Source organism: Muscardinus avellanarius (genome assembly GCF_963383645.1).
Source record: "Muscardinus avellanarius genome assembly, chromosome: 4".
NCBI classification, from domain to species: Eukaryota; Metazoa; Chordata; class Mammalia; order Rodentia; family Gliridae; genus Muscardinus; species Muscardinus avellanarius.
This window is the reverse complement of record NC_137789.1, coordinates 23,423,363-23,436,434: the sequence shown is the minus strand read 5'-3', so window position 1 is coordinate 23,436,434 and position 13,072 is coordinate 23,423,363. Positions and strand designations below refer to the sequence as shown.

Genomic DNA, 13,072 nt, shown 5'->3' with positions numbered 1-13,072 from the left:
AAGCAAAATGTCTGAGCCTGAAACGGTAAGCATCACAGAGACACGGAAAGTCCGGTTCTGTAAATTGTGACTGAGGGACTTGGGGTGAAGCACTTCCCTCCTCGCTGCCCTGGCTGGCTCTCTCACCTAAAACCCTCCCCTTTAACAGCACTGTGTGTGACTGGATTAAATACCGTACACAGAACACTTGGCACCGCGGCTGGCACAAACATTTAATAAAGGCTCAAGTTACTGTTATTGCTGTATTATTATCAACAAAGATGGCTCATACAAAAATTAAAAACACACTCAGCCAAAACAGAAAGAAGATTCCTTTGGCAGCCATTCTCATTTAAGACAGGCTTGTAAATCTCGAGTCCACAGGCTGGGCGGTTGGATGTACCACATCCTAGAGATTGTATTTGGTTTGGTTTAAGCCTAACCAGCAAATACATTTCTTGGAAAATGTACTCATAAAATTTTATCTCCGTGTAGAATCATGGTATGGCTCTTAACACTGCTGAAATTATTTTGTAGCCTATACAGTTCAACATCCCAGGCTTTGTGCCCACACATTCAAACATAAGAAGGCAAATTCTTAACATAAAAAGGCAAAGTCTCCCATGATTGCTACAGGATGCCCTGACGTAAAGGTGAGAGTGGTCAGGTTCTGCAGGAATTTGCATAGTATTTTGTTCAACTGGAACCTGAATATTTAGCCAGAAATAATTTGTCAGGGGGCAGAGGAAGCAAAGTGTTTATATGTTTAGTTGGTCAGCCAAATAACATTCTAACAGTTTAAAAGCACAGGTTGGTTCCTAGTAAAATGTCCAATAAACAGAGATGTTCATCTTTACAAAGGACTTGTAAGTCAAATAACACTTTTAGCTGGGTGTGGTGGTGCATACCTGTGATCCTGGTACTAGGGAGACTGAGACAGGAGGATTGCAGGTTCAAGGCCAGCCTCAGCAATTCAGAGAGGCTCTCAGCAACTTAGCAAGACCCTGTTTCAGTATGTAAAAAAAGAAATAATAGGGCTTGGGGTAGAGCTCAGAAGTAGAATGCCCCTGCATTCAATCACCAGTAACACACACACATACACACACACACACACACACACACACACACACACATACACACACGCTTGTAATCCCTACTCTTGGGAGGTGGAGACAGGAGGATCGCGCAGGTTCGAAGCCAGCCGCGCTGGCTTAAGAGACCCTATTTCCAAATAAAAATATAAAATAGGTCTGGAAGTGTAGCCCGGAGGTAGAAAGGTTTCATCCCCAGTACCAGCAAAAAAAAAAAAAAAAAAAAAAAAAAAAAAAATCAAAACTCCAAAGTATTATTCCATTGAAAGGAAAAAAACAAAACTTCACAGGAAACTTCCAACAGAAAACATCTTGTCATGGTAGGGCTTCATTTAAAAAACCAAAAAGGCACCAAGGGGCAAGTGGCATTCAGTTATTTCTAGGAACTCACTGAAGGAACACTTGTTGAGTGAGTTTTTATCTAGCTTCCCGGTCATTATGGTCTCAGCCTCTCAACAATCCTTCCCCGGTTGACACAAATTCCATGAAAGGATCATTTGTGGCAGGCTCAACTATGAGGCCGGCTCATTCATTGACTAGCTCAGTAAACAGTGAGGCGAGCCTACTAAAAACACCAGGCTCTGGTTAGCCCAGAAGTCCAAAGCAGGAGAAGCTATGTCTTCGTTAGGGAAACAGGTTTGCAGACATAGACTTCCCAATGCGGTGCACATCCTGCTGGACAGAAAGACGGCTCTAAAGCTCAGAAAGCAGAAGAGGGCTAATCACGCCAGACTGAGCCAGGTCACTGTCCCAAGACTCCAATGATTTGACCTAAGTCTACGTAAATGAACAGAAGAAGCTCCTCAGCTGGTGAAAGGAAGGGAGGCGGTGCTCAAGGCTTCAGAGCAAGTATCGACCCAGATATGAGACACCATGAGCAGCGGTAGTGGCCGTGAAGATGAGATGGGAGAATGACCAGGGCCAGTTTAGAAAGGTGTGTGCCGTAATGCTTGTGATTTTGCCCAAGTAGGTACAAGATTTTAAACAGGAAGCAGGGCTAATGGAGGAATATTTTGGGGGAGGAGGAAAGGCATTCTACATGTGCATGGAAAGAGAAACCGCACGCTTGCCTATTTGCCAAAAATAAAAATACACAATTTATTCTGCTTAACTTATTTCTCCTCCGTGTGTGTGTGTGTGTGTGTGTGTGTGTGTGTGTGTGTGTGTGATATTTACTGGAGACTGAACTCAGGAGAACTCTACCTCTGCGCCACACTCCTAACCTTTTTTTATTTTGAGACAGGGCTTACTAAAGTGCTGAGAGTCTTACTATGTTGCTGAGGCTGTCCACAAGACTTTGATCCTCCTGTCTCAGCCCCCCCCCCCAAGTGCTGGGATTATAGGCATGTACCACCATGCCTGGCTACTACAAATTCTTTTAAACTCTAAATAATGCAGATGCAGCCGGGCATGGTGGTGCATGCTTGTAATCCCAGCATTTGGGAAGCTGAGACAGGAGGATCGCAGTTCACTGTCAGTCTCAACTACTGAGGCCCTCTGCAACTCAGTGAGACCCTGTTTAAAGATGAAGAATAAAAGCTGGGCGTGGTGGCACATATATAATAGGTCTGGAGGTAGAAGGGTTCCATCCCCAGTACCACCAAAAAAAAAAAAAAAAAGATAAAAGAATAAAAAATAGGGCTGTGGATATAGCTCGAAGCTAGAATGCACCTGGGTTCCATCCCCAGTACCGAAAAAAAAAAAAAAAAAAAACTTACACATCACCGAAGGATATATTAGGTGGAGATTCATTAAAAGAGAAAGGGACCAAAGTCAATACAGATTAAGAAAGCAACCGTTTAAAAAAATTTTCCCTTTTAAACAAAGAAGTGTGTATCTGCTTAGTAACTATAGCGCTAATCAAGGCAATCACACCTCATTCAAAGTCATCAGGAACGGGTACTTTCCTTTGCGGATCATCTAAAAGTTTTTGTGCAAAAGGTGTGCACTTTAATAAGACTTGGAATGTTCACTGAAAGCAGCTCCTTACTTGTTTTTCTACCTCCCCCCAATGTAGGGGGGGGGCACTTTTCTAAGCTTTGCTGAAGTGCCAACCGCTAATCACACAACCCCAGCTTGTACACAGCTGAGACACGGTAACTGATGTGACCACCGACTTCAGAACCCGGGCTGGCAATCCTGCCACACGCAGATATTTCACTCGTCTTGGTCCTTGAAAGGGTTTGCTTTACTCCTCTATAGGAATACTAAAGGAATCTGTTGAACTGACAAACCAGAAGCCCTATGAAGCATTAGCTATGAAGTCTGACCTTCACCTCCAGGATCAGCCAAATTTGGGGGGCCGTTTCCCTGAGGTCTGTGCCTACCTGCAGTATTAACTTCTCAGGTTTTCCCTTACTACTATTACATGGAGACAAACATCACACACTTTGTAAGATCAGAGCTATGTGTTTTTAAATATGCTTCTCGATCTGCCTCCAGATGGAGTCTTCGAAAAACCTCTCGATTCCCCAAGAGCCAACAAATATAACATTCCAGAGATGTTTCAACATGAATTTAGGGGCAGAATAAGTAAGGAATTAAGTTGTAGCAACATATCAGAAAAAGCAGAAACATCACAATTTCACAATATTGCGTAAAAAAAAATATATTATCTCTATTATTTTTCCCCTGGCTTCTTTTTCTTTTATTTATTTATTTATTTATTTATTTATTTTTCAGCTGGGGTCTGGCTATGATTATTTATTCATTCATTTATTTTATTTATTTGAGATGGGGGTCTGGCTTTGATCCAGGTGGAGTGATCCTCCTGTCTCAGCCTCCTGAGGAACTGGGGACTACAGGTGTGCCTGGCTGCACTTGGCTCCAATCAGAAAATCCTCAAGGTTCTGATTCAAAGGCTTGGCCAACTGAATATAAGAAACGGATACATGTTGTAAAACTGCCCCGCATTAAGGCATTCACTGCTGTCATTCACATCCCACACCAAGATCCACTAAACAAGTTTTTAAGATTTTGAGCCAGGCATGGTGGCGCACACTTGTAATCCCAGCACTTGGGAGGCTGAGACAGGAGGATAGCACAGGTTCGAAGCCAGCCTCAGCTACTTAGTGAGGCTCTCAGCAACTTAGTGAGACCCTGTTTCCAAATAAAATAGAAAATAGGTCTGGGAGTATAGCCCAGAGGTAGAAAAGTCCCTGGGTTTCACCTCCAATACCACCAAAAAAAAAAAATTTTAGCATATTTGTGTTTAGGTAGAATGAGAAAGATAAAATTCAGTGAGCAGGCACTTTTCATGCTCCTTTTGTCCCAAATCTACCAACTGGACAGTGGGGGCCGCAGAAATAGGCAATAAATAGCCACTAAATAGCCACTGCCCTTGGACCTGGAGATGAAATCACCCTTGTTCTCAGCTGCCACATTTGGAGAGGAAAGAGGTGAGAAGAAGCTGAACTGGCAGGGTTTAAGGGCCACTCCAACTCTAAAAATATTACTATTAAGAGCCATCTTAAAAGTTTTTCTCCCTAGGCTAGGCGTGGTAGCACATGCCATCAATCCCAGTACTTGGGAAGCTGAGACAGGAGTGAAAGGTTAGAGCCCCTGCCCGCAGGGGGCGGGGCCGGAAGCTAGGAGGTGGAGCCTGGTGATTCTGAGAGGGGACCACGCCTCTCGATCAGGGAGAAGGGAGTTCAGAGTTCAGAGAGAAGCCCGATAGAGAGACAGAGAGACGGGCTCTCCCCCACCAGCCCCCGCGAGCCCACGGAGGCTGGCGGCTTACTCCCCATGAATAAAGGCATCCATATCACCTATAATGGATTTCCACGTGTATCTGTGCGCCGATGGGACCCGCATATCTTTATTTATTAATCAAGGAGGATCTCGGGTTTGCAACCAACCTCAGCAATTTAGGGAAGCCTTCACAACCTAGCAAGACGCTATTTCAAAACAAAAATAAGGCCGGGTGTGGTGGCGCACGCTTGTAATCCCCACGCTTGGGAGGCGGAGACAGGAGGATCGCGCAGGTTCGAAGCCAGCCACGCTGGCGTAAGAGACCCTGTTTCAAAAATATAAAATAGGTCTGGGAGTGTAGCCCGGAGGTAGAAGGGCTTCCAGGAACCCCAGTACCACCAAAATAAATAAATAAATAAAAATAAGAAAATAAGGCTGAGGCTGTGGCTCAGAGGTAGAATATCCTGAGTTCCATTCCCAATACCGCAAAAAAGCTTTTTAAAATATGTGTATAAGTGTGAATGTAGCATGGGGAAGCGGGACAGGGGCACCAAGCACTGTGTCGATTATGACATTTCCAATATGATCCACATAAAAGGAAAAAAAGGTGAATGACAAGACCTGGGGGCCTCTTATCAGTCTATATTACCACTGGGAACAGCACAGTATGTCTAAAAATAAAATAAAATAAAATAAATAGGTCTGGGGTGTAGTTCAGAGGGACTGTCCATGGGCTCAATCCTCAGTACCCCCTAACACACATAATAATATTCATAATAATCACAATTTTATAGACATGTATTATATAATCAACTACTTACAGATAAAGCAAACTTGCTTTAAAAAAAAAAAAAACATTTATTTACTAGGATGGAACCCAAGGGCTAACTCCAGGCTACACTCCCAGACCTATCTTATGCCACCATGCCCGGCTTTGACCATGGCTTTTTTGTTTGTTTGTTTGTTTTGTTTTTGTTTTTGCGGATCTGGGGATGGAACCCAGAGGCATCTGAACTCCGAGCTATACCCCCTGCCCTATTTTTTATTCTTTATTTTGAAACAGGGTCTCATTGAGTTGCAAAGGGCCTCACTAAGTAGCTGAGGCTGTCCGCGAACCACGATCCTCAGGTCTCAGCCTCCCAAATGCTGGGATTACAAGTGTGCGCCACCACGGCTGGCCATGACCATGGTTTTAACAGAGGCCTGCTGCCCTGCTCTTTGCTCATTCAACTCTCCAGGGACACAGAGCACAAAACAGCCTAGCTTTCAACTGGGCTGCACACAGCCCAGGAGAGGAAAGCAGACCAACACAAAGGGGCGCATCCATCCCACAGCAGGAGTCGGGTCAATACTCATTGGAAATAAAAGCAATTGTCTTCCTCCAATTACTAAAATTGCAAAACAGCTATGCAGAGTAAGATGTTATCTCGGCAAGCATATGGCCAGTTAAATGCTGGCTGGTTTTTAGAACTTTAATCATGACACAGGTTGCTTCCGCTTGCTCTCCTCCGGCTTGGTGACATTTGTGTGGATCCATGAGCCCCATGCTGCAAGCTTTGCAGGACTGGATCAACCGAGTGATAACTAGTAAAGGTAACTAAATCATTTATTTCCCGAACACAGACGAGGAGCCTGAGTCCTCCTTACAATCCCTAGCAATGGTGGTGTGTTTTCCAAGCAGCTACCTCTGAGATATACCCTTGGTCCTATTTTTTAATCTTTATATTATTTTGAAACAGAGTTTCACTGAGTTGAGAAGGGCCTCGCTAAGTAGCTGAGGCTGTCCACAAACTGAACCGGGATCCTCAGGTCTCCGCCTCCCGAATGCTGGGATTACAAGAATGTGCCACCAGGCCTGGCTAAAGCAGCTGCTTTTAACAATTACAGTAACTGCAGCTACTATTTCTTGACTACATGTGGTGGCCCCTACTCTACCCGGAGCTAAAGAAACACACTCTCATTGAATCTTTATAGCATCTTTCCAAGGAGATGCTACTCTCTTTTGGGGTTTCGGGGTGTTGTTTGGTGCTGGGAATTGAACTCAAAAGCATTCTATTTCTGAGCTATGACCCTAGCCCTATTTTATTTTTTATCTTGAAACAGTCTCACCAAGTTGATCTAAGTTGCTGAGGGCCTTGCTAAATTACTAAGGCTGGCCACAAACCTGCTTACAACCGCGTCCCACCTCACCCAGTTGCTAGTCTCCCTTTGCACCAGGCAGGTGGATCCTGCAAAGGTGTGTGGCTCCAGAACTCACAGCCAGATCTCAGCCTCCAACTCCGGTCTAGCTGACTCCAGGGTCAAGTTCTTAACATTTCACACAAAGTGGTCAGCCTCTTGAAAGAATTTAAAACATATAGATACACTCTTGTAATCTTGTTTTGAGGAAAGATCACATCAGGTTTTGTTCTCTACATGCTAAATAGTTTTGTTAACATGGTATCATTGAAGAGACACAGAAACCAAAAGTAATTTAACCAGCATAACACCTAAATCTGGACAAATACTGTCTCTTTTCAGGTAGCAGAATCTCAATATCTATCTCTCTCTCTCTCTCTCTCTCTCTCTCTCTCTCTCTCTCTCACACACACACACACACACACAACACACACACACACACACACACACACACACACACACACACATTATTCCAAGATTCCAAGTACATACGCCTGTTAACAAACTTTCCAAAAACAACTTTTAAAATAATCTTTTTATTTGTGTGTGTGTGGCACTGGGGGTTAAATCCAGGGAGATTCAACCACTGAGCTACATCCCCTACCCTATTTTATTTTATTTTATTTTTTATTTTGAAACAGGCCTAATATACGTCTTGCTAAGTTACTGACAGCCTCACTAAATTGCCTCGGCTGGTCTTAAACCTGTGACCCTTTTATCTCAGCCTCCCAAGTGCTGAGATTACAGGTGTGCATCACCACACCCAGTTTAAAACAATCTTAAATGGCAATTTTTTTAAATTTAATGGACAGGAAATTTGTCTCAAGTTTCCATTATTATTGGTTCAGCTGCTGTTTTGTTTCCGTTGCTACTCTTTCAGTCAGAGTGCAAGACGTATATTAGGCCTCTGCTATTTTCCTTTGGGGACAGTACCACCAGGTAACCAAGCCCACCCAAACCTGCACAGTGTGTGGCTCTGAGTACGTGCTCAATATATATCCATCCTTTTTGGACAGACACAGCTTGGGTGACTGTAAGAAGCAATTACTGTGAGGTAACAAGAGAGACAGGCCAGTGTGCTGAAGCCAGCCACAAGGCTCTTTGCCTTTGTCCATGACTTGTTTTGGTCAGTATCATTTACCAAAAAACCACCACCTTCATTCTTACTTAAAAGTCCTTCGCATGGAACCAAAGAACAGCCGCCCAGCTGTCACTCTTGCAGTGTTAATCATTAATGTTTTTTTGTTACTTTGATTCCACTCTCTTCTCCCTGAACTGGCTATCTCAGAATGTCTGCTGGGGGCCAGTCTTGCAAACCTAGCACCCTCTCCCACCTGGCAATCCTGTGCAGATGAGGGAGAAAAAAATAATCACACTTACTTAGGCTGAGTATTAAGTGGTAGGGTGCATATCTGGGAGGACTACAGGCTTAGAACCAGTAAAAACGGACAGGAGGCAAGGAGCTGCAGAAATCAAATGGACACCAAGAAAGGGCATAGGAACAGCGAACTTCACCTCCAGAAATAATGTCACAGCGAGAACTAAAAGGACCTTGCGGCAATGGCACCACCAGCGTTGGCTAGGGGGTGTGTGGGGTTTGTTTTTGTTTCATTTTGCTTTTAAATCTGCCTTTCTGAACCATGTGCTGTACACAAAATGATTCATAGTGAGCCCCAGGAGGAAAGCCTACCTTGAGTAATAAGGTTGCAATGCAAGCTCTTCTTGTAAAGATTGGCTGTCACAGGGGCTACTAGGAAGACTTTTTGAGAGCAACCTTGTAAATTAGGTAATCTCACACACTCATTTCAATCATGAGAACAAGACTTTAAGGAAAAAAATGTTATCATTTTTATACTGTTACTCTTGTCAACAGCAGTTGTATCTGATTATATCTATATTAAAGCAGTCATAAAAACTGGATTGTTTGTAAATTTCTGTAAATGTGATCTGTACAGAAACCAAACCCTAATGATGCACGTTTACTCCAGAAATATACTTTTGGACATTCCTATTTTATTTCCCATAGTTTGTTCAGACAGCCCCAAGGTTCTTAAAGAACATCATGTATCTCTCTGTATGGATATGTACCTGTGCACATATCATAAATGAATACATATACCGCAAGAGGAGTTGTGTGGCTATTTTTAAACATATCTCCCCAAACTCAGGAATTTTTTTGATCTTTTTTTATGGTTTCTGTTTCAGTCTCCTCAAAAGAACTAGTGTTTGTCATAAGGGTATTTGAATGTAAATTAGGATTACTTTTCTTTAGAAATATCAAAAAATGATGACTAATTGGAGCTTCCCCGAGAATTTGAAAAAGCAAAACTAAAAATAACTGTTTTAAGACAAACTGAAATTGATCTCTCAAGAAAGTGGTTTTGTGTTAGTGTGTGTGTGTGTGTGTATGAATGTATGTATGTTTTACTGGGGATTGAAACTGGGGGCATTCCACCTCTAAGGGAAACCTCTAGCCCTATTTTTTTTTTTTTTTTTTTTTTTTTTTTTTGGTGGTACTGGGGTTCCTTCGGGCTACACTCCCAGATATATTTTTATACTTTTCTTTGTATTTGGAAACAGGGTCTCTTAAACCAGCATGGCTGCCTTTCAACCTGCACAATCCTCCTGTCTCCGCCTCCCAAGCACGGGGATTACAAGCGTGCACCACCAAGCCCGGCCCTTTAGCCCTATTTTTATTTTTATTTTGAAACAGAGTCTCCTGTTAGGTTAACGAGGGTCTCACTATTGCTAAGGCTGTCCTTGAACCTGCAAGTCTCCTGTCTCAGCCTCCCAAGTACTGAGATTACAGGCGTGTGCCACAAACACCGAACTTAAGAAAATCTTAAGTGTTAGGAGTTAAGAACAAACTAATTCTTTTATGATGGCTAAATGCAACTAATGAGAATTACATTTTACCATGTAAAAATGACACACTAGGCTCACAGGAATGATGGCTTTAGATACCATTAAGTAGAGAAAAAGGAAGCAGGAGAAAGAACCTCCTCAGAATATCCCCTGACCTAAGATAAAATTACTGTCAATGGGACCTGTACACAACCGCTCTCTCCAATTCACCTAGAAGAAGGATTCACGAAGCCCACACACTAAAAAGGGGACTGAGTTCACGTGAAATGGCCAATCTAAATATAAAGCTGTATGAAATATTAAGCATGCAACCTGAATGCTCCCGAGGCTGTTCTAAAAACCTCCATTTGTGATCCGACCCTTTCAGAATAAATACTGATTTGCTTGTTTTGAAGTAGCTTTTATGAACAAAACAGCCTCTCGTTTCAATCACCTACGTGGGTGTAGTAAACGTAGTTAAGAGCAGAAGTGAGAATTTAAATGAATAAAAATAGTGTTAATAAAAAGGCACTTCAGTCTGCGAATGGTTCCATCATTGAGTTTCTATAAATTGGTCTGGGGCCATTTCCCCATGTCTGTCGGCATTCCCATCCCTAGGACAGACTCAATCATTGAAGAATAAATAATTGTGCCGGTGCGTAGTCTCGGGGGCCATTTTTATAGATTGCCATGTAATGACAGTACCTTTTGTGCGGCGCTGTATTAATATGGGGTAAAACTGCATAGTTCTTCGCTTGCACAGACAGTGATATTATAGTGTCCTTAGTACTGGCTGGAACACGAGGCCGAGGCAGTGACGCAGTGAGGTTGTAATGTTGAAATCTCTAGGACAGGAGGAGACAGCCTTGTGCTTTGCAAAGAAAATGAGTCAGGATTTAACCATTAGCTTCACAGAAATGATGAGGGATACGGTTGGGAAGAGGACTGTTTCCATGAACAAAGGATGAGTAAAGGCTCTGAACAGCTCAACTGGAAGACACTTCTTCAGCCTTTGATCCCTCTCGTCCCTCCTTCCATTCATCCATTCTGCAAATTCCTTACCAAGGACTCAGACCACAATTGGTCCTGGCCTTAATGAATTTACCAAGACAGAAATGTGCCCTTTCTGTACACTCCAGCGGGTCTCTGAGTAGAGGATGTGACGATGAGAAAAGATTAAGTAACTCACCCAAAGTCTTAAGTACCTCAGGAAGCAGGTATGAAGAGGCCAGGATGGAAATCGAGGTTCCCGTCCAGGACTGTGACGCCACCTCGCCTCCTCCACCCTCCCCATGGGCCCGCCAAGTCAGAAAGGGGAAGGAATCAATCAGACCTCACTTTGGTTCAGCCTCATCAGCCTCCCAGACTTGGCTTCCTCATGTTCAAAATGGAGAAAAGGAGAACACCCACTTCTGAGAGGCACTGTGATTAAAATACTTAAATATCTGGTAAGGTCTTAGACTGCCAGTCCCTGGCGCTAATTAGGCAATTACAAGATGGCACCTGTCATCATTGCTTCAAAAAAGAAGAAAAGCCCAGTGATAGTGATAGCAAATAGCCTTGGGAGGGAGAGAGAGAGAAGAAAAGAGAGAGCGCTGCATGTAACAGCTCTGTAACCCATTTAAGACAGAACTGTTGTGAAAGCCATTTCCCATTCCTTTGTGCATCGTCTGCTCTCCATCATATAATGATCAGTTATACACCTAGATCGTTTTCTGTCTGACCCACCCATCAAGACTCCAGCTTACTCTAAGACCCTTTTTATTTCTTTCCCTCCTCCCTAGAACACTATGAGCAGATCCTCAGTACCTGCTGACTTAACATCAATTAATATTTGCAGTGAAAGCCCCATTTATAGAGAAGATAATGGCGTGATACGAAAAGGTAGAAACGGGTTTATTCTAGAAATGGATCTAGCTGTACATTTCTTCTATTTCAATATCGTTTCTATGTCTTTTCCTTGATATGTCCAACTTTTAGCAAAGTGCGTGCGTGCGCGTGCATGTGTGCATGCGTGCATGTGTGTGTGTGTGTGATCTTCAGGAGTGTGTGTGCGATCTTAAGGAAGCCTGAAAGTAAGAAAAACCTGATAATAGGCTTCAGGGAGAGAATCCAATAGTATCGTAACAGTTTAGAACTTATTGCCAAATCTAGTAAGAAGAATTTTAATATAGAAATATGTAAAAGTTGTAGGTAAGTCCACCAAACAAGATAAAGAAGAAAACATTCAATTAGCAAAACCATGTACAAGTTTTTAAGAGATTTTAGTTGATCATCACTATGCATGAATTAGTGAGATAAGTGGGCTTACACACAAGCTCATTCCAACTTGAATTACATGAAGAGAAAGAGAATGGCATCCCCATCACCTGGGAGTGATGGTACACATTTGTAACCCCATAGTACTTGGGAGCCTGAGGCAGGAAGATTGCAGGTTCAAAACCAACCTAAACAATTTAAGAAGACGCAGAGATCTAGGAAGGCCCTGTCTCCAAAAAAAAAAAAAGAAAGAAAGAAAGAAAAAGAGCTGAGAGTGTAGGTCAGAGATAGCATGTTCTTAGGTTTAATCCCTACTATCATTAAAAAAATCAATAAATAAGCACCCCCTTCAATTAAGTGCACTGAAGTAATGTTCACAGAACTAGGTGAGCACTTAAGAAGGATGTTACAAAAATAATTCGTTTAGGAGAGGTAACCACTCACACCCAAGGGCTGACAACATCTGTCTTCTAACATCTGTGGATAAATAAGCCCTCGGAGCATAAATCTGACCTGCGTTCCCATTCAGTTTCTTCAACAGCCATGTGGCAAGTGTATGGTTAGTGCCTGACCTCACCATGCAACAATTACCAGTGTATCCTCACTGGCGGGCCAACAGAAGAATTGTTTAGGAGACTTTGATCAAAGTAACAGGCTCCTATAGAATTTGGTGGTATTCTATAAGCTGTGGCAATGTTTCTTAACTCTTTTCCATTGTGTGTATATATATACATATTTCAAAAGGAATGTGGCTTCCACCCATGCTGGCTGCCACTATGAGACGGTAATAAGTTTCACCAAAAAGATTAAAAGGAACGCAACATCAGCTGAACGCTGCACAGAAAGGCTAGGAAGCGGGCAGTGACTTTCAACCTTTCTCAGCCCAGGAACAAGGCAAAGTAAGATGGAGATCAATGGAGGATGGATTAGGAAGAAATACAATGTTGAAGGTTTTATACAATATACTTAGTAACAATCCCCCCCATCTGATGAAACTAAGCATAAAGTCTGATCCAACAGGTAGAAAAGAA

At 42.7% G+C, this 13,072-nt stretch overlaps 1 protein-coding gene across 1 annotated transcript in view; it reads right to left on the bottom strand.

The window, feature by feature from the left end:
• Nucleotides 1-13,072, bottom strand: part of EXT1 (exostosin glycosyltransferase 1) — a gene marked incomplete at both ends in the record, with an annotated part of 303,747 nt that overhangs the window by 254,388 nt on the left and 36,287 nt on the right. The gene's annotated exons all lie outside the window — the stretch shown is intronic.